The following is a 27,599-nucleotide window of genomic DNA, read 5'->3' as shown; positions in this document are numbered from 1 at the left end:
TTTCCGCCCATACCCTATAAGCATTTATATTTATAGAGTGACCATCGTATTAAGGGTGTTGCAAATTTAGATTTTATCAATATGAAAAATTAAGGATAAAGGTAAATTGAAAATTTTAACAATTGACAGGAAGCTCATCAAATTTATTCGTTAGCTGAAATAAAAGATACATAATGAGATAACACGTGTTCTAAAAAACATAGTTCCTCTGCAATCTACATAACAAAATCTTCTAAATGAGACGAGTGTTTTACTAATTTATAATAGGTTTGCCAGAGAGAGTTGCCTCTGTAACAAACTACGTACTGCAATGGAAGTTGGGATAGGTGTATTGCCCAACAAGGAATTAACCACCACTTGGGAATCACCTTCCAAAACGATTTCATTATTAAACCCAGCATCTCGTGCAAACTGAATTCCTGCTTCAAATTGGACACACCTTTCATACTTAAAATCATATTACTTTGGGGTAACAATGAGTTTTGAGATTACTCTCATAATAATTGTAAAGAGGGTAGTTTCTATTCTGTAATTAAATAAAATATTTACTTTTATATGATGTTTTTTTCCCAACATCATTCCTGTCATAATTTACATAAACATGCAATTGTCAAAAGTCGCGTTTTTCCTAGGAAATTAAGTATGTCACAATCACATCCTTTTATTAGTTTAGCTTTTATTCATTCTATACAATTGTCAATTATAAATAAAACACTTTTTCTCTCTCATGTGTGGCTTATACATTGGTATGTCAGACTCCTGATCGAGGCAAAAAATACTCTCTACTCCTTGGCATCCCCGTGTAGCTATGGGTGATTTCGACGAGTACAAGCTTGCAATGGCTGTGGTGGGGTTGCGATTTTCTAATGCAGGTGTTGCTCTCGTCACTAGAATGGCTCTGGTACAAGGAATGAATCCCAGAGTTTATGTAGTATACAGGCGAGTCATAGCGATTTTGGTTATGTCACCAATAGCTTATTTCTCAAGGTGCTACCTTTATATATATCTAAACTCCTCTCTTTCTTTCTTACCATTTATTATTTATTATTCTGTGTAATCATTGCATACAATGTTTCTCTCACATGCATGGTTGAAGATTTCATTGACGTGAAACCTATCCTAATGAGTGAGGTGTTGTACGTACGCAATTGATACATATATAAGATACCATCTCATTTCTCATGCACCCATGAATGGAACGTATAACATGGTTTTTTGTTGCCAGGAGAGAATCCAATAACTGTTCTTTGAACTTGATGAGATTTTCTTTGATAATTTTTGAACGCTCTTATAGGGTAGATTTCTATCTGAATTTGTAACCTTAATTTTTTTAATCTTTTTTTGCTAAATTACTTTAATTGTTTATTGGTGACTGATGAGACCTACTAAGATTTTTTTTTTCCTTTTTTTTCCCTCCCCTACTGCAGTGTAACATTGAATCAGAACCTTCTTTTTTGAGGGCCTATGCTCAGCTTCATCATCAATTGGAACTGCAATGATCAATCTTGTCCCCGCAATCACCTTTGTACTTGCATCTATTCTTGGGTGAATTTATAAACTCAATCATGTTCTTTACTTAGTCTAGGGTTGCATAGCACATGGAAATGAATTCAGTACTCTTTTATTACTGCCATTATTTGCATGCTTTGGGGCATGGACAAAATTAAAATGAGTGAAAAATATGTTAGAAACCGGTTTCTTAATGCTGGATTCTAATACGTAGACACAAATGATATGGATCGGAGTAGCTTTTCACATGCCATGCTAGTAAACTTTTGACAATTATCAAATTAAGCAACCAATAGAATAAATTCATTTCCAATAAATTTTCCAAGGCCCTAATGCTAATTCTTGGTGGTTTAGGTTTCAATTTTTGATATCTATCTATATCTTAGTTAGCTGAATTGAACTTCTGATTTCTTACCCTTACTAATTAATTAATCATTTTTCTTATCACTAGGATAGCTTAACAGATGGGAGTATATTTTGCATATGAAATAATCTCTTGCAATCATAAATGTAAACCACTAGAAGCTAGGAAGAATTTTTTTTTTGGGGGTTAGTTGTATTTATACTTATTCACTCTAAATTATAGGGCCATTTATAATTTCCATAAAATCTGAAAATTTGCAATTAACATCCTTGTTTGACTAATACATAGAATATATATTTCAATGTTTAAATTAGTGTCCAAATTGAGAAGGATTACTGGAATAAGATAGGTTAGATACACGTTCAAATTAATTCATAATTATAGTAGTAATTTTAATATATTAGTGAAATTCAGGGAATTCACCACCACTTATCCATTACGATTTATTTTATTTTCAGACTAAATTGGACGCAGGATGAAGCTAACAAATTAATCTTAAATTAGAGTATTGATTGCAATCTTTGTAAATTATTATTATTTATTTATTTATTTGTGAGAATGGTTATTAGAATATCTATTGAATACATGGCAACTCGAATCCTTACACCTAGCCCTCTTCCCTTTACCTCTAGGAACTTTGTACATGGAGAGGTATCATTTGAACTAAAATGAGGTTATTATTTAGGATTAACATCTAAAATTAACCCTATTTATTTCCATAGTTTTTACTTGTTTATATTCTGTATTTGATGATTAGTATAGAGAAGTTGAATTTTGGAAGCATGAGAACTATTGCCAAGATATTAGGGACAATCTTGTGTGCCATTGGAGCTGTGTGCATGGCATTGCTTATGGGACCAAAGCTGCTAAATGCTGAATTAATCCAACCAGAAAATTGGTTGCCGGGTTGTCTATTAATATTTGGAAGTTGTTGTTGCTGGGCATTGTGGCTGATTTTACAGGTATCTATAGCTCTAAAGTTATCTTTGAAATGATCAGATAACTAGTGGATCACCTAAAGCTATATTTTAAACCAGGTTCCAGCGCTTCCAGCTTCAGCAAGCTATCCTGACCACCTATCTTTATCAGCTTGGATGTGCTTCCCGGCTACAATACAATCAGCTATACTTGCAATTTTCATTGAGAAAGACCCAAATGCATGGAATATACATTCAACTCTTGAAGTTGCATGTTATTTATTTACAGTAAGCAGGTTTTTTTTTTTGCTAGCTAAGAACTTCTTTAATTAAGTACGGAGTTTGTTTCAATAAAATGTTCATTTTAATTGCTCATTTAATATGGTAATTGAATTAAACATTGACATGATATATTAATAGTTGAAACTGGAAAATATTATGAGTAGGGATGTATAGGATCTGGGCTTACACTCTGCGTTCAAGCATGGTGTGTATCACAAAGGGGTCCAATCTTTCCTGCAATGTTCAATCCTCTGTGTACAGTTATTGTGACCATATTGGCTGCTGTGTTCTTCATGAGGAGATCTATACCGGCCGGAAGGTAACACATGCAGTCTCAACTTTGCAAAACTTGGAATGTGATTTTAATTAAAAATAATTTTTATTTTACTGTAAAATCCTTATCTTCCATCTGCTTTGATTGAGATGGGACTGTAACAAAACCATTTTGTATTAAAATTTTTATTATGACAAAACTTGGATTTTTCATTCATCTTCTTGGGCAATACAATGTGTTTTTTAGGAAAATTGTTAAGGGTTTGATATGTTAACTTTTGATATCTAATAAGGTCCACTATGGCCCTTTTTTCCTTTTTTTTTTTAGATTAATAGGTGTTGTTGTTGTGATTATTGGTTTATATGCCGTGCTATGGGGTAAGGCCAAAGATCATGCTAAATCAATGAAAACGCAAATATCCAAACTAATGAGGTGAGGAATGTGAACATTTCGAAAGTTAAGGTTATGTTTGGTAACAGTTTTTGTTTTCTATTTTCAAAAACTTATTTTTGGGAATATAAAGAAAAAACAATTTTCTTGTATTTTTGAAATAAAAAACATGTTTGGTTAGTTGAAATTTAAAAAAAAAAGTTTTTTCAAGGAAAAAAAAAATTACTAAAAAATGTTGTTACTAGGATTTGAACTTTAATGCTAACTCATTAAATGAAATAATTTCATTAAATTAAATGCGTGTTTTCATTATTTTTTTTAAATTAGAAACTGAAAATAGCATTTTGCATACTTTTATTTTGTTTCATAAATTAAGTTTTGAGAACAGATTTTGTTTTCTGTCTATTTTGGATTGCCAAACAAGTTTTTTAGTTTCAAAAATAGTAAATTATTTTTGAAAACAAAAAATAAGAAAAAAAAAAAAAACAATTACCAAACATACCTTAAGTCTTCAAAGAAAATAAGCTATAAAATTGATTTGGAGGAACCCCTTTTAACTGCATGTAATGTTGATGAGATTACAAATATTAAAATATAAGTCCAACGGGCTTAGGCCCATTATCGTACTATTATATCCTATTTTATTTGTATAGCATACATTGTACATACTCTGGTTATATAAAAATATAGTCTCTCGTACAATATTTCATATATTTTAATAAAATAAAATTCAGTCTTTAATAGGGTGTCAAAGTCATTGGTGATTTTGGGGTTTTCGTATCTCTTCTTGCCTCATGAAATGTAGTATGTGGATAAAATCATAAAATTAGTGACACAACTCTGCTCCGTAACCAAAATAATAAAAAATAAAAAGCTTGAGGAAGAAAGCCTTTCTAGTTTCTAAGCTGCTTCTGCAACTGGACCAAGATCCTTTCAAAGCCCAAAATATATTTGCTTAAAGTCTAGTGGGCTACTGCATGGGCTGTACCATTAACAATATAGTGGATGAATCGCAACTGATGAGAAAGGGTAATGGATTGAGCATCTTTGGTCTAATTTGATTCTAACCCAAAAAGGACAAGGTTTAATGTGTCTAGATATATTCATGTGTCTTATTTAAAAAAAATTACATGACTCATTTAAAAAGTCATATATATATGACTGTCATGTAGTGGATTAGAGATAAAAATTTTTCCAAAAAATAATAATTGAAAAGGGTTTTTATGCAACCTACTATGTGGCAGTAAAAAAAGTCATTCATGTGTTCTTATAATTACATGACATATGAGTCATGATTTACTTAAATAATATATGTGGATGTTGTTTTACTGTCACATGGTGAGTTGCATAAAAATTCCTGTAATTCAAATCGCATAAAAACCTTGCTAAAAAAATAAAAGTAATTTGTAAAGAATGGTACAAAGTGGATATATGATGCTTATTAATCCTAACCCACTTTAAAAGTAATAATTAAATAACTTTTAAATAGTTCAGGTTAGTAAACTATATAGTTTAATTTGAAAGAACTCCTAAAGAACAAGATTTAAAATGTAATTAATTTGCCCAAATTAATAAAACTGGTTAATCGGTTTTCAATCCAAGACCAGAATATCTGAATATGTTTTGGCTGGTTTGAACTCCCACTGTTTTTACTTGGTTTATAATGGAGAAGAAAATCGAAAATGCCACTAATCAATCAATCTTTTAGATAGTGAAAAGTTTTGGAAAAATTTGAGATTTTTTTTTTCAGACAACCTTATCTAGTGTACCCAAAGCAATATATGATATAGGAAGAAGACTGGTAGTTAATCCCAGAATATAAGAAGATGACACTTTTTGGGATTTCCATGGGCCATGGTATTAAGAATTGGACACGTAAAGAATAATTTCAAAAATGGTTTTTCCAATTTGGTCAATATAATACAACGAAAGGGACTGGTTACTATAAGGCAACCAAGAGATAAGCATGTGGTAGAGGTACTTCCATGCGTGTATGAACATGTCTTAAATTTTTGAGTACTTCAAAACTCTATTTTCGGTGTGCATGCAACACTATAAGATTGTTAGACACGCACATGCATCGACTGTTTGATGAGACCTAAACCTTTAATAATTAATGAACAAATTCAATCTTCAAAGATAATAATTTAATGAGTACTATCTTATCCAACTCATTTCGGTATTATATCAGTGAACTAATATAGTAACAATTTGGAAGTTTGATACAATCGTAACAAACCAACTTGTTTGCAAGATTTAGTCTTGAAAATTATTTTTAAAATGAGATGAAGCTTTAAAAAATGAAGAAATTAGAGACCACAAATATCTTTCTTAAAGGAGTACAAATCACCACATTCTTTTCCTATGAAAACATTAGAAAAAGGGATACCTATTCTCAAGATGTTTTAAAATGTTAACCTTATACCACTTGGACACGACTTTACATACACTTGGGAATTGGGAAATGAGATGTACGAAATAGGTGTCTCGCAGTTGTAAGCCTAAATGAGATGTACGAAATGTTACCTAATGGTTTCCTAACATGACTCCTTCGATGAGCAAGTGGAGATTAAACTAAATAAGAAAAAAGTCATCCACATTCATCCCTAAAGTCTTTAGTTGAATGGCTAAATTTGTCATTTCAAGGATATGATCATACAAATCTTTGCGAAAAGTTTCTCATCAGTTACGTTAACAGGTTTGGCATAGTAGATGAAGGCAGGATAAGACTAAAGGGTTTCTGCTTAATAGGACATATATGGATAGTGTTAATACAGCCAGCCCCATAATTTTGTAATTTGCCATGTTGGTTTGGACTGTTTGGTGTAAAATATTTTCTGTAGTTTATTTTATTTGATAAATAAGTTAGAAAAAAGTAAATTCATACCTTAAAAAAGAAAAAGAAAAAAAAAAGAGCCTTTGAAAAATTGTACATAAGTAAATATGTCAAATAAACCCCACCCCCCCCCCCCCCCCCCCCCAAAAAAAAAAAAAATTATGCAAAACCAAACTTAAGCTAATAAGACTATATTTCATAGTAATGATGGATAAGAGAATTTGAACCTAGATTCTCTTTTGTATAAAAATTCGTGGATTTTTATTGCAATTTAAATTATTCAAATGGTTAAAACATATATTATATTATAGATAACTAAATGAAAATGAAAAAAAATAAAAAATCAACCCTTAATTTTACTAGAAAATATTTATTTTATTTTATTTTTACTGATTTATGCAATACTCTTCACCATACAAATAACTATAGAGACTTCATTAATTCAATTTAAAATTGAAAATTGCATATCTTTTGGTTTATGTGTTGTCGAATCAACTTTAACAAGACACTATCTATCATATTTTCTCTCAGAACAACTAGCATAAGGGTTTATTTGATTTGGCTGAAAAATAATGATGAAAAAATGCGTGTGAATAGATAGAATTTTCTTCTGTTCGGTTCGCATGGAGAGGAAAGAAAGTGACTGCTTGTTGTTTTCCATCGAAACCCACAAAAATTGCTCCTCAAATTAGGGGAGAAAAGTGAGTGAGTGGAAAAAATTGACATTTTAATTTCTACCCCTTTTTCAAATTTGTTTTAAACCACATAGCTAGCACTGATATCACCCCTCCTCCACCTTTGACCTTTGCGATCAACTTTTGGATATACAAGTTGAACTCTGCACTAATTCAGAATGTGAACATCAAACTTTATCAATCTTTGAAATTTTATAATTTACGTTACTTTTTTTTTAAAAAAATGGTTAGAAATACTTATATAATGTATATGCTGCGACTTTGATAGCTCGAACCCACTCTTCTTGCTCCTCCAAATACTTATGACTTGGGGAGGTACCAACTCGCCCAATATTATTTCCCAATGTGCCACTCAATTACTGAAACCTTAAACAATTCAATTTTATAACCATGAATAAATTCTGATACCAAAGCCTCGTATCATGGTTGTTGAAAACTAAGATCAGAATGTCTTGCAGCAGAATGCGTACAAGCAACCCTTACATGTCAAAACCCAATTGTCAAGTATGTGGCATATGTAATTCTAGAAATTAAGTAATGTTTAGAGTCTTCTGGAGATCATAATTACTCTATTCAATAATGTTTATTAGAGTCTTATGGAGATCATAATATATTACTCTATTCAATAAGGCCTAGGGCTTGTTAATTAATTCAGGGTCTGCATCTTCAACATCGATTAAGCCGGTAGCTGGTAAGTGGACGTATTTATCATCTTGAACTTTCCACTTTTTGTTACTTTTTTTTTCTTTTAATGATTCTATTTTTTGATACCGGTCATTATTTAGTTGATAGTGTTGAATTTCAGTGGCTATTGTGATAGCTTATGCCCAACAAGAAGATGAGGTATATATTATAAGATAGTTTTTTCCTTTGATCCACCAGTCACTTGGACAATATTGACCAAATCATTTTCAGAACCATTCCAAGTTTTCCTATAATAATGTCAATTTAATGATCAAAATCACATAATGACACTCTTGTTTTATTGGCCCACGTCCTCATAATTTAACCAACTCGAGGTACCATGAGTCTATGAGTATTGAGTAGTCCTTAACCACAGAAATATAATATAAAAAATAAAAATATATATAATATCAAAAGCATTCATTTAGAAGGAAAAGCAGTAATAATTTCCAGGAAAGTAAGAAGGAGAAAATTTTCCACTCTCAATCAAACTTCTTTGTTTTGGCAATTATATATTTTCTAGAAAATAAATTATTAAAATTTTCAAAAAGTATTTTTCATAAAACTTTCTTATATAATTGGGATATAATTGTAAATTTATTAATAGGGATATAATTGTAAATTTATACCAATTTTATTTTTCATTCTCTCATTTTTCTTTTCAACTAAACAAATGAGTTTTTCATCTTTTAACTTTTCCATTCTCCTAACCAAATACAAATAAGAGAAAACTAAATTTCTTCTATCCTCCAATTTTTCTATCATTTTCCTATTTTTTATCCATCAACTTTTCCACCCCTCCTATCAAACGAACTGTTAGTTTTCTATGAGAGATAGATGTTTTCCCAAAAAAAAAAAAAAAAAAAAAAAAAAAAATAGTGGAAAATAATCTTTAAAAATTAGTCATACTTTTTATGTTAACCAAATATAATTTTCCTTTAACTCATTTTTTCTATTACTATCAAACACTAAAAAATACTATCATTACACAACATTTTCCATCAAAATAGGCAGAGAATATGAAAGTCAACCAAGGGGTTTATGAATTTCTAGGTTGACTGTTGGATAGAAATTTTAATCGTATTATTGAAGGCTTATGTACAGTTAATTATCAAATGATGACAAATCTTATAAATCTAGACTTTGAGACACTTTTAAACTACTTTAGGTACAGATGTACCAATTGAGCTTGAGATTAATTAGATGAGTAATAAAAGGGCTTCATTATTTTAATTTCTATAGTGTAAATCCAATAACAATCTGGTATAGTGGAGCAAAATCGCTGATAAAGAAATGAATCATTCAATGAACAAAAAAATATTGCAAGTCAGTGGCCAAAGAAATGTCTCATTCACCAAACAAGAAATATTTCAAGCCATTGGCCAAATCAAAGAAGCAACCAAAAACACGTATTAGTGATGAATATGTCATCAAATTGGATAGACAAAAAAATGTGTTTGCGACATTATGGCAAGACATTACTATAGTCATCAGTCATGCGCAAAATCTGGATTTGATTGATAAACAAGACACATGGAGCACCTACTGTAACCCCCCCCCAGTATTGATGGTAGAATATGTACATCTGATGAGTATACCAATTCTTACATACTCATGTGTCCTCTTTTCATACACCGTTAAAGATAATTAAAAATATTATTCATTATACTATTGATGTTTAAGTATTGTTTTGAGAATAACTTAACTAACTTTTTATTGAAATATTTTTATTAAAGGTATTGTAGATAAAAACTAAATAAAATATGTTAATTGATTTTTTTTTTCGTTGCTGTAAGTTCCTTAGCCAAAAAGTAAAGTGGGACCTGTAGTAAGTTAAAAAGATTTGATATTTTGAGTAACATTCATAGAAGGGGACCCATAAACAATAAATTAAAGGGGACTTTTTGACTAAAACTTTGCAGCGGATTAAGTGAAACGCTAAGGTAGTGTTTAGATAGTGTTTTCAAACTTGTGTTGCGCGTATGTGTCTTTTAGTGGGTTCTGTAGGCTATTTACAGGATCACAATTTTTTTTTTTATAAATAAATTTTTTATTAAAAATGGATCTTATAGCATTATTTATATATTAGAAAATGCTAACGAGTGTCCTTAGGATACTGGTTAATAATCCATTTAAAGAAAGTTTTTATGGGAAATGAAAAAAAAAGTAATTAATATTTTGACAACTTTTTTCATTTTTAATAAAAGTGATATCAAAACTTTCTTAAAATAGATTATTAATAAGTGTCATAAATGCACTCGTTAGTATGACCAATTTAAAAATTATTTTACTATAATATTTTTAGTTTTCAGTAATAGACGGTATTAAAAAAGAATGCGTAGTAAAATAAGCTTGAATTTTTGTGGATTTGCGTAAGGCCCACAATTCCACAAACAATAAATAAGTTTCAGCAAAAACCAGATGCCAAATACGCCTTAATACCAATCACATTCGAAAGCTAATTTGCTATTAGCCTTTTCAAATTTTTGTTTTTAGCTTATTTGTTTATGTATATATATTATATAATTTAAATTCTCACTTTTTTTTTAATGTTTTAACTTTACTTTAATTAACTTTCAACAAAAAGTAATAGAAATTATTACCAATCTAACACTAATCACATCGGTTTACAAGTCTTTTACGGTGAAGTAAGTAGTAATTTTATCATTTTCTAAATATTATCTATTTTGTAGGAAGCAATAATGGTGGATGGGAGGGGGCAACTGAAAGTGCGTGCAATTGCTTCTGTTAGTTTGTTTAATGTTTATTCCTCTGAAATGGTCCCCTTGGATGTATAGTGTTAGGGTTTTAGACCCCATTTGTCTTAGATTTAATCAAGTTTTAGCCAAATAATTAATTAGATTAATTATGCAATAGATCTGAATCAATTAAATATTAAACAAGCACAAATCATATGAACTCCAAGAATGATAATCCGGAAAAACTTTTGAAACTAGGATTTCAAAGTAAAAAATTTAAGGAAGATTTAACCTAAACAATTCTCAAAGTAACATATCTATTAAAATATATATAATATTTTAATTAAGTCTATCGTATAAACTTCGATTTTATGAATGAGGGCTACATATATAGAATAAATAAACTAGTAAAACAATGGGTGGAAAATTTGTATGGACAAGGGCGAAAACGAGGTCGGCTTGTTAAAACAAGCAATTTGAGTGACATCATGTCCCCCTCCACTTGACGCTTCTTCAACAGTCAGCAACTGAGCTGACTGCTTTAAGTCTCCAACTACCAGCCGCCCATTTTTTGCAGTTCCAAGCAATTTGTTAGCTGAGCTCTCTGAGTCTGACCAAGCAAAGAAGATAAAAAAATATCTCATCTACTTTTTTTTTTTTTTAATCACATGAATTTGAGCGCCCATGTAGCACATTGCGAGGGAAACAACAGTTTCTATTTCTCTCATCAAAAAAAAAAAAAAAAAAAACAGTTTCTATTTCTCCCAACCAAAAAAAAAAAAAAAAATCTCATCTACTTTTTTTGGTGAACATCTCATCTACTTTTTTTTTTTTTTTTTTTTTCACATGCGACAAAGATGATTGAGTAAGTCTATGCATGTATACAATAAGTTAAAACATGTATTTCAGTGTACATGGAGCTAATTGCCAGGAAAACTGTTAAAGTATCGTGTCGGTGTGTGGCTTGATGGTAGAACTTTTCGAATTGTTTCATTTAGTGAGTAGTTTGAGGAACCATTGCCATCATGTGATATGGGGTTAATGAGTTCACACTAGAAACCCTATTTTTTCTCATGTAATAAAAAAAGGGTGAAAATATTGAATAAGTTACAATAATATCTTCTTCTTCTTTTTTGGTTAACCACACAAGTATTATAGAACTAAGGCACCACAAGTCTGTTACAAAAATGACTAGCTTTATAGCTAGCTAGGAGGTCTTCCACCATAAGCGGTGGGTTATACAAAATAAGGTGGTATAAATGAATATCAGTGTTACAATAATATCAGTGTTAGCAAATCATTTTAAGAAAATTTATTAAAAAAAAAAAAAATTTAACAATTTTTATACCTTTTATAAAAGTGGTACGGTATCAAATTTTAAATAAAATAAATTATTAATAAATATCTTAAAAACAGTTGTTAAGCAAACCCATATTGTCATAAAGATAATATTTAGTGGGACGAAATCGATGTTTAATCTATCATGACAAATTTTTTTTTTGAGAGGAATATCATGACAATAGTTATAAACAAAAATATGATAAATATTTTATTTTTATTGGAAATATGAGAAATATTGGGTCTTCATTATTACTAATAATAAATAGACTTTTTAGTACAACCATTTGACTAAAAATGTTTTTTTTTTTTTTTTACCACTTATAATTGAATATATATTATAGGTTCTAATTAGTTTAATTGGTAAAATGTTTTGTCGTTAAATAAAAGATTTGAGATTTGATTTCTACCTACACCAAAAAATTAATTGATGTCTTAGTTTGATAATAAAGAACAATCAATAAGTTGAAAATATCTTTAAAAAAAACTGAATATCTAAAATTAATTAACTTTTTTTTAAAGAACTGATGTCTCAGTCTTTGATCATATTATTTAACTTCCTACCCATGAAATACTCTAGTTCTATGAATTGATAGTGTGGTAGATAGATCTTAAAACGAGGTCGGCTTGTTTTGAAAATTGAATATCTAAAACTAATTAACTTTTGTTTAATGTACAAAACTGATGTCTTAGACTTTAATCATATTATTTTATTTTCTACCCATAAAATACTCTAGGTCTATAAATTGATAGCATGGTAAATGGATTTCAAAACGACGTCGGCTTGTTTTGTCAAAACAAGCAATATGGGTGACACCATGTTCCACCCACTTTCCGCTTCTTCAACAATCTTCAGCTGACTTGCTTTCAATTGGATCAACTCCAACCGCCCTTTTTTTTGCAGCTCGAAGCAATTTCTTTGCTGAGAGCTGTCTGACCAAGCAAAGAAGCTAGCAAAAACAAAATATCTCAGCTACTTTTTATTCTATGCTTCTTTTCTAATCACATGCGACAAAGATGGTTGAGTAATGAGTAAGTCTATATATGCATGTATACAAATAGTACAATAAGTTAAACATGAATTTCAGTGTCCATGTAGCACGTCGACAGGGAAACAACATATTCTATTTCTCTAAAAAAATATTTTCTATAGTTTAAAAAAAAAATTATATAGAGATTATATAATTTTTTTTCATAATTATGGAGATTTTTTATTTATATTATTATGATTAATTTTAGGAATTATGGACATGATTTGTTAATGAAGTGGGATGGAATTGATATTATTCTATCATGTCAATAATTATAAATAAAATTATGAGAAATATTGGGTCTTCGATATTACTAATAATAAATTTTTTTGAGGGAATAATAATAAATATTCTTTTTAGTACTAACATCCTTCCTAAAAATTTATTATTGGCAAATGTAATTTTTTTTATCACTTATAATTGAATATTTAAAATTATTATTATTATTATTTTGATATAAAGAAGTTGTATCTTAGAGTTTGATTTTTTTTTTAATACAAAATGAAAAATGGATAGAAGGGCAATTTGAATTGATGTCTTCCATCTAACCGTAACCATAATATCTTAGCATTTAATTAGATTATTTTACTTCTTACCTATGAATCACTTGGAAAACTCTAGGAATTGATAATGTGGTGAATGAATAACCTTCCGGGACTTAAGTTGTATGCTTGGCCAATTGTTAACAAGGCCAAAATAATAATAATAATAATAATAATAATAATTGAATTAACTAGTCGCTAACCCGTGCAGTGCACGGGATAAAATCTTATGAAAGTATAGTTTATACATATATTAGTTAAAAATGAATAAAAATCAATATTTATTATATGAAATAAAGATACACATATTTTGGAAAAAAAAAAAAACCAAATTGTATGTGTGTGTGTGTATATATATATATATATATATATAAAGATGAAACAAAGGTGCACTATTTATATTTCTATCATATTTGAAGTTTTATAAAATATGGAACAACAAAATAAAACAACAATATTGACAAAAAGAAATTTCTAAGTTTCACCGAGGCTTTTAGGGAAAAAAACGCAAATAAAGTAATATAAAAATAACATTTTATAACACAAAGTATTCATCCAAAAAAACAAAGATGTACATGAGAATAAAAAAATCAAGATATTTTAGTGACATCCATTACCTCTTAGCTTCTTTTTAGCATTTACTCCATCTGTAAAAACTCTAGCGTCTTGTAAAAACAAAAGGATAGATATGGTAGAGAGAGTAAACCGCATAGAAGGTTTTAGTGTAGTATTGTATATATGGTAGTAGGTTAGTTTGGTTTAAAACTCTGCACGTTATTGAGTAGTAGTTGATTTAAAACTCTTCAGTTTGCTGAGTAGTGGTCAATTTAAAACTCTCATTTTGACATAATTAATTAATAAATTAATAAAAAAATAATGAGTAAAATTGTGGGACAACCAAAATAGTCAAACTTCTTTAGTTTGGTTTAAAATTCTCTATGTTGTTGAGTAATAGTTGGTTTAAAACTTTCCATGTTACTAAGTAGTAGTTAGTTTGAAACTCTATGTCGTTGAGTAATAGTTGATTTAAAACTCTTTAGTGTGAAGAGTAGTAATCGATTTAATAAATAAATTAATAAAAAAAAATGATGTTTAACATTGTGGGACTACCAAAACGTATGTTTTCTGAAACCTAAAATAAATTAATGAAAGCCATCAAGTGTTCTTTTCGTATGGAGATGTGTTCAATCAATTTATACTATTTGTTCTCAATTCTTCAATGTATCTCATGCTCTATTATTATCCTATTTTGTAAAAGAAGATTGGAGATATACTACCTATTTGCCCTAACTTCAATAGTTTTATGATTACCCTTGTTCCTATATCACGGCCAGATTGTAACCTCACATAGAGAAGACGAACATCAACATTATCTAAGTGTTTTATCTGTCGTGGGATTTCGATGTTAGTCTAGGACTTGGGAAGTCATCTGATATGAGATTGTAAAATTGTATCGGGTACAAATATAAAATAATAATAATAATAACAAAAAAAAAAAAATACCAAAGAAAAACCATTAAGCAAAAACAGAAGTATTAGAAAAACTTAGATGAAAAAAGGGACATACCAAGATTAGGGTTTATTAGTTGTAGATTTAGATTTGTAAAAACACCACCTTTAGCACCATGATACTTGTCCTAGGCCTCCTGTCAAGTCTGATGGGCAATCAAGAAGCATTGATTTGGGAGTGTTGGTTGGAATGTAGGGACTATCATGGAGCAAGGAAGAGAAGAGAAGTCTTACATCTAGGGTTTGAGAATCAGATTTGTATGAGTTGAATTGTAGGGTATGCCTAAGATGAGTAGAGAAAAGGAAGAGAGAGGAGCAAAAAAAAAAAAAAAAAAAAAAAATGTTTGAGAGAGGGAAGGTTGTAGTGGGTTGCATTAGAGAAGAGCAAGGAAGAGAAGGGAAGTCTTACGTCTAGGGTTTGAGGAGGGACAATACTTAAAAACCAATTTGTTAGATTCTAAAGACTTAGGTTTTTATGTATTTAGAACTCTAATGTGTATTGTTGACAAACCATGATCAAAATAATGTGTTTAGTAGTGTTTAGTCTTGCTCAAAGTTGTATTTTTTATGTAAAGTTGGAATCGAGTTAATGCAGAAGTTACTATGCATTTCGGCCTGGCTCAATCGATCGAAGTTTAGGCTCGATTGATCGAATCTTGGGCAGAATGCGTTTTTCTACAGATTTCCAACTCAGCCCTAATTTTTTAAAACGTTTAGGGTTTTCTAATTTGTCCTAAGTATAAAAGGCAAACCCTAACCACATTTTAGTGTTGCTCATATTGCTGTTTGTGTAAATCTCTTGTGAGATCTAGAGGATCTTTCCTTTTACACAAACTTAGGGTTTTCAAGAAAAAGATTTTATCTACACCTTAATAATCAACTTGGTTGCTGCCATTGGAGCTTAAAGAAACACAAGCGGGTGTACTTGTATCTGGTGGTGAATCCAAGAAAGAAGGAGTCCATGGATTCGGAACTTGCACCTGGTCGTGTCAGTAAGTTCCACTGGTGGGTAGCAATAAGAAGTCGAGCGTGGGGGCTTGTAAGTCTTATTGTATGAATTTCGATTCTTTCAAGATAGCGGATTCAAGTTTACTTTGAGGATAACTAGATCAAATCCTCCCCAGGTTTTTACCGGTTTGGTTTCCTAGGTGATCATATCTTTGTGTTATTTATCTTTCCGCTGCTTTGCATGATATGATTGTTTTGATTGTGATAACCTAGATTTATTAATTTGGACTAAGTAACAACTTAGCTAATTACCTAGGTTAATCTAATTGTGTTTTAAAGGGGTCTAAAAACCAACAAGTGGTATCAGAGCGAGTTGCTCTCTTGTTGTTGATCTTTTGATCACTGAGCTGATCCTTGACCCCTGTTGTCATGGAACACGGACACTCTCTAGTTATTCCTCTTCACTTAATTATGCTTATTGGAAAGTAAGGATGAAAACATTCCTGAAATCGATTGATGAGAGAATCTGGAACTCCGTTGCATACGGATGGGAGAAGCCCACTACTCCTGTTAGTGAATGGGAAACTTCTCAAAAAGAAGCAGCTGCGTTCAATAGCAAGGCTATGAATGCTATCTTTAACGCTGTTTCTATGGAGGAATTTAAGAGAATCTCTAATGTTGAGGTTGCTTATACTGCTTGGAATATCCTCCAAACTGTGCATGAAGGCACAAAGATTGTCAAAATCAAAAAATTGCAGCAATTGACTTCAAAATTTGAAAGCATTAGGATGTCTGATGATGAATCTTTTGATGAATTTTATACTAAATTGAATGATATTGTTAATTCTGCTTTTAAGTTGGGTGAAATCTATAATCAACCTAAAATAGTTAGGAAGATTCTTAGATCTTTAACTGAAGACTTTAGATCCAAGGTGACTGTCATTACTGAAAGCAAGGATGTGGACTCCATCTCTATTGATGAACTTGTACGATCTCTTCAATTTTATGAGTTGGACCTACCCAAAACTATAAAATCCAAATCAATGGCTCTTAAGTCAGTTGATGATGTTGAGGTTGGTGGATTTGATGATAAGCTCTCTGCTACAGAGATTGCTTACCTTACCAAGAACTTTAGAAACTTTCTCAAGAATAGTAACAGAAAGGCAAGAGGCACGAACACTGCTGAACCTAGAAACTTTAGGAAGCATGATCCCACTAAGGTTAACAATAATGATAAACCTAGAGAAAAAGTAGGTCAATCTTCTAATAATTCTATGGGTCCTTAGTGTTTTGGATATCAAGGGTATGGTCACATGAAATCTGAATGTCCTACCTATTTGAAGTCTAAGGGTAAATCGATGGCTGTAACCCTTAGTGATGGTGAAGTTTCTGATAATGAGTCTGATTGTGACGATAATGAAAACTTCATTACTTTCACTACTACTGCTGTAGTCAATGAGAGCATATCTGTTGAAGAGAACTCTTCTGATAGGGAACTCTCTGAGGATGCAGATCTTCAAGAGGCCTATAATAAACTTTGCAAAGTTGCTGCAGAAGGATGCTATGAATGTTGAACTTGGCCTGAAGAAAATTGAATCTCTTGAGCTTGATAAGAAGAATTTGCTTGTAAAACTGTTTAATGCTAATGAACTTTTGAACAATGTGAAAACTGAAAATATGCTTTTGCTTGATAAAGTTAAATCTTTGGAACTTGATTTATCTGTTGCTAGATCTGCTAGTTCTAAATTTGATCAAATGTTGAGTGTTCAAAAGTCTTCTTCTGACAAATCTGGATTAGGTTATGTTGAAAGCATCTCTGTGTCTGCTCTCCATTCCACAAACTTTGTCCCTTCATCTTCTTCTGAACCTTCTGTGAGTGAGATTGTGAGTGAAACTATCAAACCCCCTGTGAGTGAGGTTGTTAAACCCATAGAAGTTTCATCATCTAGGAAGATTAGGGTTGATCTGAAAGAGTTTAAACCTAAGAAGCCTATCCTATCTAAGGATAAACCTGCATGGGTTTGTCACTTTTGTGGAAAGTATGGACACATACGTCCAAACTGTTACAAGTTACAAGCTGTAAAGAGAGCAAACAAACCAAAAATACTTGTGCCTCAAGCGATCCTATGGTACTCATTGGTGAATTGGTAAAGGCTTTAAACCTTTATTCCAATCTTGGAGTTGGTAATTATTCCCATGTGAATAAGAACTCCAATGCTCATGGTGCATCTAAAAGGTTTTGGATGCAAAAGACTCGAACTAATTGAGTCTTTTTGACATGGTCCTTGTGCTTCATTGCTCTACCCTTTGTGACCATTGTTCCTTGGTTTTGTTTGTTTTTTTTTTTTTTTTTTTTTTTTTTTTCTAGGATTTGCATTGCATAACATTCATGCATTTCATTCTAGGTGTTTTTTTTTAATAATAAAAAAAGGGGGGGGGGGAAAGGGAAGAAAAAGGAAGCAAAGTGTGTTTTGTACTATTTTCTTGGTTTTTGAAAACAAGGTTGGTCAATTTATATTCACATAACATGTATTTTGTATCTTGTTTAACTTTGATAAGCTTATTTATTGCACTTTACTAGTTGAAACTTTGTAGTGCATGTTGTGTGAGAAAGATGTTTATGGTTTTTGATCACTTTGTCTTAATCTTGAAGTCACTTGTCTTTGACTGATGGACTTGAACTTTTAGAGAAAGACATAAATAACCATCTCACCACTGTTCACTAGCCAATCAGAAACACCTTAGTGCATATCGTAAGATTTTGTGCTCGAGAAAGTGTAGCACATGCACAAAAAGAACATAAAGTATAGCTTCGGTTTAATTGCTTAATGCTTAAAATTGGTGTGTACTATTAGGCTTGATGCCAAATCACATAATTAAAATTGGTGTGTACATTATCCTGACTTTTTAATAAGTTTTTGAATAAATTAAAATTGGTATGTATATTATGAGACATAATTCAAGAAACTTATATGATTGCAAGCTTATGATCTAGGAGATGTGAGAGTTATATGATGTAACTCTTTAGATGATAGTCTCTTTTAAATTCTATGTGATGAATTTTGTAGACTTTATGATTGATTGCTATTCACATATCACCTCACATGTATCTCAAGTTTTTGCTAGTTGCACATACTACACAAGTTACTCTTTGCTAAACATTATACATGTTATTGTGTATGTTTATGGTCTGACCAACCAAGTTTTGCAAATACTTTGAATTTTGTACAAAATTGATTTGTTGCTTGAAAATTTATGGAGAATGCAAGAAATTTTAATTTTGGGAATTTTGGGCTTAAATTCTTATTTTTGAAAATCATATCATCACATACTCATGCATTTTGTTCCTCAATTTCAATACTTTGAGTTGTTCTTAAATGTTTTTTCAAAAACTGTGTTTTTCCTCAAATTTAATGAGCCTCTGCCAGTTTCGATTGATCCATTCTATTTTTCGATCAATCGAAATTTTTAAAAAATGTTTTAACGAGCCTCTGTCTGTTTCGATCGACCGAAACTATTTTTCAATCAATCGAAACTCGTGAATCAGGTTTTTTAAAAACTCAGATTTGACTTGTTCAAATCACTTTTTCAAAACTTTTTTCTCTCTCTCCGACTAGGCAAGGCTCCACTGAGATTTTTTGTTGTTTTCCTCCATTTTTCTTGCAAGGAATCTCTCTCCCTGAGCTGGTATGTCCATTGTACCCTCTCTTTTTCATTTATTTTCTGTTTTACATGCATTTTTTCATGCATTGAAGGGTTATTTTTGGACTTAGCATATTTTGGGGTTTTTGATGATTCAAACCGTATTTTGTGAAATTGATTATTGGGTTTTTGTTCTAGGATGTTATAATCATGATCCTTGTGGTTTAATTTGATCAATTTTGTGGTTTTTGAGGAATTGAAAATTCTAGGGCTTGTAATTAACCCAAATTGGGGATTTTGTTCAAATTTGGCTAAATTGATGAAATTGGCTTGTTGATTTGATGTAATTGGTCATTATTTTTTGAAATCTATCTTGTATGATGATCAATTAGTCAATATCTTTCAAATTGATCAAGTGGTTTTTCAAAATTTTGGGGTTTTTGTGTTAGAAACTCTATGTTCAAGCCAATTTTGTGAATTTGAACTTATTTGAACTTAATTGCACTGCATTAGGACATGTATCATGTCATTTAATTTATTCATGCATCATATAGATTTTTGTTCTATATTTTTTTTGTGCTAACTTGCAGTCTGCCCTTAGTGTTTTATTTTTTTTTATTTTGTTCCTTTACTTTGTGTCTTGGTCCTTATCCTAGCACCATGCCTAGGAAAACTAGAGCCCATAGGACCCCTTCCACTTCCTTTGAGTCTCCTTCTAGGAGTGAGGTGTTTAGGAATGATAAAAGTAGAGAGGCCTTTGAGACTTTGAACTATAAGCGTAAGATTTGGGCTGAGCGTGCTAAGATTTGGGCTGAGCGTGCTATGATTTTAGATGAGATTGATCCTGCCATTAGGGCTAATTTTGAGTCTAGAGGTTGATTGTCTCTCTTAGGGATAGATCATCCACCCTCAACAGCCCTGATTAGAGAGTTCTTCTCGAATCTTTCTTGCCACGTCTATGATTCCAACACCCTTGTTAGGAGTTGGATACGAGGTCTTGAGTTCACCATTACCCCTCGGGTAGTGGCTGAAACTCTTGGGGTTCCGGTTGTTCGGGAACCTGACTATCCCTATGATGAGTCTCCTCCCTTAGATGCTGTCATGTCATACATCACTGGGTCTTCTATCCAGTGGGATTCTGATCCTCGGATCATGTCCGCTGAGTTTACTGAGACTGCCTATCTTTTCTTTAGGATAGCGTGTCATTCGTTGTGGCCTATTTCTCATCTCCACACCATCCCTCTAGAGCGATGTGTGTTTTTGTATGCGTTTGTTTCTGGTGCGTCTATCAGTTTCCCTCATTTGTTCCTTCATTCTTTAATCGAGGTTCATAGGAGTTCTGCTGTAGGGCATGCGCTTATCCATCCTATTTTCATTCATAGGATTTTGCTATTTCTCGATCTAGATGGTTTTCCTTCTGGTGAGCCTGTTCATGTTGTTGCTCCTATAGGTGCCACTTTCTTAGGCAGAGGGCTGCTCACTTGAGAGTTGTTCCTTCGCGTCCTAGAGGTGTGTCATCTGATGTTGTTCCCCCTCCTCCCTCTTCTACAAGTGCTGATGCTATTGAGACGTCTGGTGCTACTGCTGCTGATGCTGATTTTCCTCCACTGACTACTTCAGATGATTCAGACATTCGACGTACGTTGGATCATGTCTTGACCATTCAGGCGGCTCATGGACAGATTTTGGTGGACGTGCTTGATGAGATTCGTGCTTTACGTACGGAGTTGGCACAGTTTAGACAATCTTCACCGCCACCTCCCTTTTGATGATGGATTTTGTTTGCCCTTTGGCATTCCGTCACAAAAAGGGAGAGTACATATTTGAGTAGTATTTGAGCTTTTAGAGTTTTGTCTTCAGGGGGAGAGTATTTTTGTTGGTTGGAGCTTGTGGAGTTTAGATTGTATCTAGGTGTTTCATATTGTATTTTATCTTTTTAGCTCTTGCCATATTTTTGTTAGGATATTCATGTTAGGGGGAGTTACTTTTGTTGCTTTATATGATTCTTGTTTTCAACTGTTTATTGATTTATATTTATGAGTTTTTCGTTGATATATGTCTTTATTGTGTGTTGTTTGAAATCAAGAATTTATTTTGTTTACTTGTATTTTTCCACACATGCGGTTATGCATTTTGTTTAGTGTTTCAGGAAATATACAGGTTGATTCAATTAAGCTGCTGTCTACACTTGCAACTGATGGATAGTAGTTAGGATCGAGTTTGTTTTATGAGCATTATTTGTGTAAAGGGTTTTTCTTTGTAAACTTTGAGTTTCTAGTTGAGTTTTGTGACGGATTGCCAAAGGGGGAGTTTGTTAGGTTCTAAAGACTTAGGTTTTTATGTATTTAGAACTCTAATGTGTATTGTTGGCAAATCATGATCAAAACAATGTGTTTAGTCTTGCTCAAAGTTGTATCTTTTATGTAAAGTTAGAATCGAGCTAATGTAGAAGTTACTATGCATTTTGGCTTGGCTCGATCGATCGAAGTTTAGGCTCGATCGATCGAATCTCGGGCAGAATGCGTTTTTCTGCAAATTTCCAACTCAACCCTAGTTGTTTAAAACATTTAGGGTTTTCTAATTTGTCCTAAGTATAAAAGGCAAACCCTAGCCACGTTTTAGTGTTGCTCATATTGCTGTTTGTATAAATCTCTTATAAGATCTAGAGGAGCTTTCATTTACACAAACTTAGGGTTTTCAAGAAAGAGATTTTATCTACACCTTGATGATCAACTCAGTTGCTGCCATTGGAGTTTAAAGAAACATAAGCGGTGTGCTTGTATCTGGTGGTGAATCCAAGAAAGAAGGAGTTCGTGGATTCGGAACTTGCACGTGGTCGTGTCAGTAAGTTCTACTGGTGGGTAGCAATAAGAAGTCGAGCGTGGGGGCTTGTAAGTCTTATTGTATGAACTTCGATTCTTTCAAGATAGCGGATTCAAGTTTACCTTGAGGATAGCTAGGTCAAATCCTCCCCAGATTTTTACTGGTTTGGTTTCCTGGGTGATCATATCTTTGTGTTATTTATCTTTCCACTACTTTGCATGATATGATTGTTTTGATTGTGATAACTTAGATTTATTAATTTGGACTAAATAACAACTTGGCTAATTACCTAGGTTAATCCAATTGTATTTTTAAGGGGTCTAAAAACCAACACAATTAATTATTAATTAATAAACTAAAAACCAAATAAGTTTCCTTACACTTACCTCTTCAATATTTTTCTGTCTTCAAAGGTTAAAATTTGGCTCTTTCTTGTTGAGCACTACTTATCCAGGCAGTGAGAATTAGATTTGTATGAGTTGAATTGTAGGGTTTGGCTGAGATGAGTAGAGAAAAGGAAGAGAGAGGAGAAAAAAAAAAAAAAAAAACGTTTAAGAGGGAAGGTTGTAATGGGTTGCGTTAGAGAAAACCTAGAATGCTTGGCTTTTATCCGGTTTTGTTTTTGAGTAAATAGAGTTTTTAATTTTAATTTCAATTTTTAAAATATTGTAAAAAAAAAAAAAAAAAAAACGTTTAAGAGAGGGAAGGTTGTAGTGGGTTGCGTTAGAGAAAACCTAGAATGCTTGGCTTTTATCCGATTTTGTTTTGAGTGAAATAGAGTTTTTTATTTTAATTTTAATTTTTTAAATATTGTGCTAACGTGGAAAATTGTGAGAGTTTCAGAAATTTCAGTTTCAATTAGGAATATTCCTAATTGAATTAATAACAGAAAAATACTATTAATTTATGCATGTAAAAATATTGGTGTAGTAAGTAGTAATACCACAACGATATTATGGAGAGCTAGAAACTAGAAAGGGAAATGATTTTCACATTAGTTTTGTATTCTCCCGCACCTTTATAGTGTATAAGTTATACCAATGTTGATATCGTATTTTGTCCACCTTCAATTTATGTGTTGGACTCCGAAAAATCCAAAAATATTATTTTCTCTCCATGGGGCCGCGAGAACATCCAGAATGATGTAGCGCAACCCGTTTGGACACCGGAGCACCAAAAGTGCTTTTTTTAGCTAAAATGACCAAAATGCCCCTAGTCAACCCTAGGTTAACCGAAAGTCAAACAAAGTCAAAATCCCCTCAAAACAGCATCTTTCATAGTTTTACATCAAACCCGAGCTTTTCGGAGATTTTTGGCAACTTTGACAAAGTTTGATCAAGTTTGACCTAGTGTTGACTCTCGACGGGCCCTAAAAACCCTAATTTTAATTCGGCCATCAGAACAGGTTGAAACCAATGCCATCACGAAGATTATCAAATTCTCAGTCCAACGACTATTCATGGGTTAAAATCGGAGTTAGAACAGCCGAGATATCATGAAAATCGGGCTAACACACCGATTAATGCACCACTAACTTTCGGGAGCCATAACTTTTGATCTAACCATTGGATTTTCAAGTTCCATACCTTTTTAGAAATAGGAAATCAAGATATTTCTAAGTGTGTCAAGATCAATCCAATATGTTACCATTTGAAGGCGGCGGCCCTTGTAGGGTTGCTGCCTCGTAAAGTGTGCTGGGGCTATAAAAGACCCTAAGCACCTCTAGACCAAAAAAAATGAGACTTTCCTGGGTCTTGCTCTCTGCCTGGACGTTTTCTACACATTTTCCCTCTCTTCCAAACACATTTTTACACAAAAAAAAAACACTCACAAAACAAATCAAAGCCTCTTAATTCTTCTCTTCACCAAAAATACAAGGTATTGTCCATATACTCAATCTTCTTTTCCTTGGTTCTATACCTTAGATTTGGGGTTTAGGGGTGTGGGTGTAGCTTTTTAGCTAATATCCACACCCCTAACTTTCTAAATCTTTTTCTAACCTTTATCTTGCTCTTTATGCCTTAATAACATAATTTATTGCTTTATCTAGCATGATTCTTGCTTTATCTTGCTTTTAGCATGGTTTTTAGCTTATTTCCATATGCTTCCATGTTTTTTCATGTGTTAGTTGCCTCTTCTACATGTTTTATGCTTTATGCCATGCATTAGATGCTTAGATCTTTTCTTTCCCATGTGTTGATGTTTGGGTCTACATGCTCACATGCTTGATATTATGTCTCCGACTATACCTTGCTTAGATCTACATGTTTGTATGCATGTTCTATGCTCCTATGCTTATGTCCATGTCAGTCACATGCTTGTATGCTTGGGTTTGCGTTCTCCCATGCCTTTATGTTTATATCTACATGCTTAGATGTATATCCACATGCTTACATGCGCATTTCCATGCTTATATGCGTAGATTGGTGTATTTACATGCTTAGATTGATACGTTCTCTACATGCTTTATGCCATCATCTATGTGCTTGCATGCTTCACGTTATGTTTATGTGCTTAGGCCTAGACCTTGTTTGTCATGCCATGTGCTATTGTAGCCCTTTTGTTCCTTTTATCGCATTTTCTTGTGTTTTGGCCTATTGGTTCGAACCCGACCTAGACCCTATGGTCTTTGTCATCGTCTATACACCAAGGCCCACATCAAACGGTTTGGATCATCCTATTTGCGTGTCTATACTTGCTTGCTTCTATGCTTTATGCTTGTGCTAGCCTCTCTTGTTCTAGGCTTTGCCATGCTTGACGCCCTCTGCGAGCTTGATCATGTTTGGTTACATTCGACACCCATGAGGCCTTGTTTGGGTGTGACCATTTGGGAAGCATCTACGAATGCCGGGTTGCTTCGTACATACCCTTGCCTTGTGCGATGCTATGCTTACCATGTTTGTTTGAGCCACCCGTTAGCTTTCTATGCATTTTTACACGCTTGCTTACATGTTCATGCATGAGTCTTGCTTACTAGTGTGCCGTCCATACTTCAACACAATAAAGTTATGGACATTCGATCCAAACTTACATTTGTCCCTCATATACACCACCTTTTGTTTGCTGTCTTGCTTGTTTGCTTTCTCGCTTGTTTGCTTGCTTTCTTGTTTCTTTGCTTGCTATGTCTATCATGCTTATCTGCTTTATGCTTCTTTCATATGCTCTTTTCATCCTTTCCTTCCATTATTTATCTGCTGGTTTCTTGTCTTTACCTTTGCATGTACACACATGGAGTGAGGACGCATAGAGCTAGGGCACGGTCTCCTAGACGCAAGCAAAAAGGGCGAGGATGCGAGTATGTGGATATAACCCAAGCAACTATGTTCAGTAGATTTAGGGGTCTAGTCTCTCCCATTTGGTTATGTACTCTTTTAAACCCCTTTCCTTCCTCCCTCATTTCTCTTTTAGATGGGTTATATTAGGTATATCATGCCATGTACCATTCGTCCTCATCTCTAGAGTATGGTGACCCCTATTTACTTTCTTGCACCTATATTTTAGGCCATGCTCTAAGGATATAGGCATTTACTTTCCTGTTCCATGTGCTTGCATTATGCATGATGTATGTATGTATATAACTGCTCGCCCCTTTCGGTGTGATTTTCACAGTCCATGTCACCTATGACAAAGCAATGCCTAATTTCCGCCGCGAAAGTAAGGTGACTTGTCACCGGATTTTCACCGTGAAAATCTGGTACTTTGCCCGAATTCCTTAGGAAAGCATAGATTAGGACCACACCCATTCAAAAGCCAAACCTTAAAGCCCCTCATGCATGCAAAGTCCCGAAAGCCAATGCCAAAATCACGTGTTTTACTGCCAATCTCTGAAAATTAAGGTTTTATCAAAACAAAGGACTGTCATTGGATAGGCGTAGTGGGTGCCTAACACCATCCCCACATGTAACCAAAATTTTGGACTCAAGAATCAAGATTTTTTGCCATCCATATTAGATTAGGAAAAAAAATGCCCTTTTTCTTAGCCTAGGATTGGTAAGAAAATCAACTAGAAACAAGTGACCAATCACACCTTAGAAAAACCCAATGATTGGTAGCGACTTTACTTACCTTTGGTAATCACCTAAAATTCGGCCAAGATTCCTACCACACCTCCAAAGGTAGACCTACCTTCCTCCCCTGAGAGAGAGAGCACTTGAAGCTACAAGCAGACCACATCAATTATCGAGAGGGGCCTCTAATGGGCCTCGCGTGCACGGGAGCGTCGCCACGGCAGGTGGTCGAATGAAGGCTTGGCGGTGATTTTGCAACCGTTCGCGGCCCAGGCATCAACAACCAAGATATGATTTAAATAAATTTTATAATATTTTATATAATGGAGTGAAAAAAAAATCAAATTAATGTTGAATTAATGCTGCCCAACTAAAAATATTATATACTGCCCCAAAAAAAATTCAATTCTTCATTTGGAAAGTCATGAGCAATCGGGTTCCTACAAGGCAGTATTTAGCTTTTTCTAGACCACACATAAGTGACCGCTGTCCTCGATGCGATAATCTTGAAACAACAGTCCACATTTTAAGAGATTGCCTGTGGGCCGGCCAAGGAGGTCTGGTGTCATTCACTGGGTGTCCTGCCACTAACATTTTTTCAACTACCTTTACAATCATGGTTGCAGACCAATGCGACTGGGGATGCTGTTATCTTGAACCTACAACTACCTTGGAAAATATACTTCTCATTCCTATGTTGGCCTCTATGGTTAGTTCGAAATGAGCGTATATTTCACAATCAATTGAGTTCCCAGAATAGACTTATTTATAAAACGGTCCAAGCAACAATTGAATTTTTTTACTTAGTAGGTCCTGATAAACCAGTCCAACGTAAGGTGTCTCAAACTGTTAAATGGACTATTCCAGCAGAACCATTTATAAAGCTCAACACGGACGGTAGTTCTATAGGCAATCCAGGGATGGTAGGGGCAGGAAGCCTTTTGAGAGATAGCTCTGGGAGCTATATATCGGGTTTTTCTTTGAATATGGGCATTACATTCAATAACGTGGCAGAACTAGGTGCAGTTCGTCAAGGGCTTAAGTTGGCTTGGGACTTGGGATTTGAATTTATCCACCTTGAAATTGATTCTATGATAGTCTTAGCCTAG

At 33.0% G+C, this 27,599-nt stretch overlaps 1 pseudogene; it reads left to right on the top strand.

Moving 5' to 3' along the window:
* The first annotated feature begins 808 nt into the window (after positions 1–808).
* On the top strand, positions 809–27,599 carry LOC126704909 (WAT1-related protein At4g30420-like; annotated as a pseudogene).

The sequence above is a fragment of the Quercus robur genome, chromosome 2, assembly GCF_932294415.1.
Source record: "Quercus robur chromosome 2, dhQueRobu3.1, whole genome shotgun sequence".
Classification (NCBI taxonomy): Eukaryota; Viridiplantae; Streptophyta; class Magnoliopsida; order Fagales; family Fagaceae; genus Quercus; species Quercus robur.
Note: the sequence above shows the minus strand (reverse complement) of the source record. Positions and strands in the feature narration are given on the sequence as shown.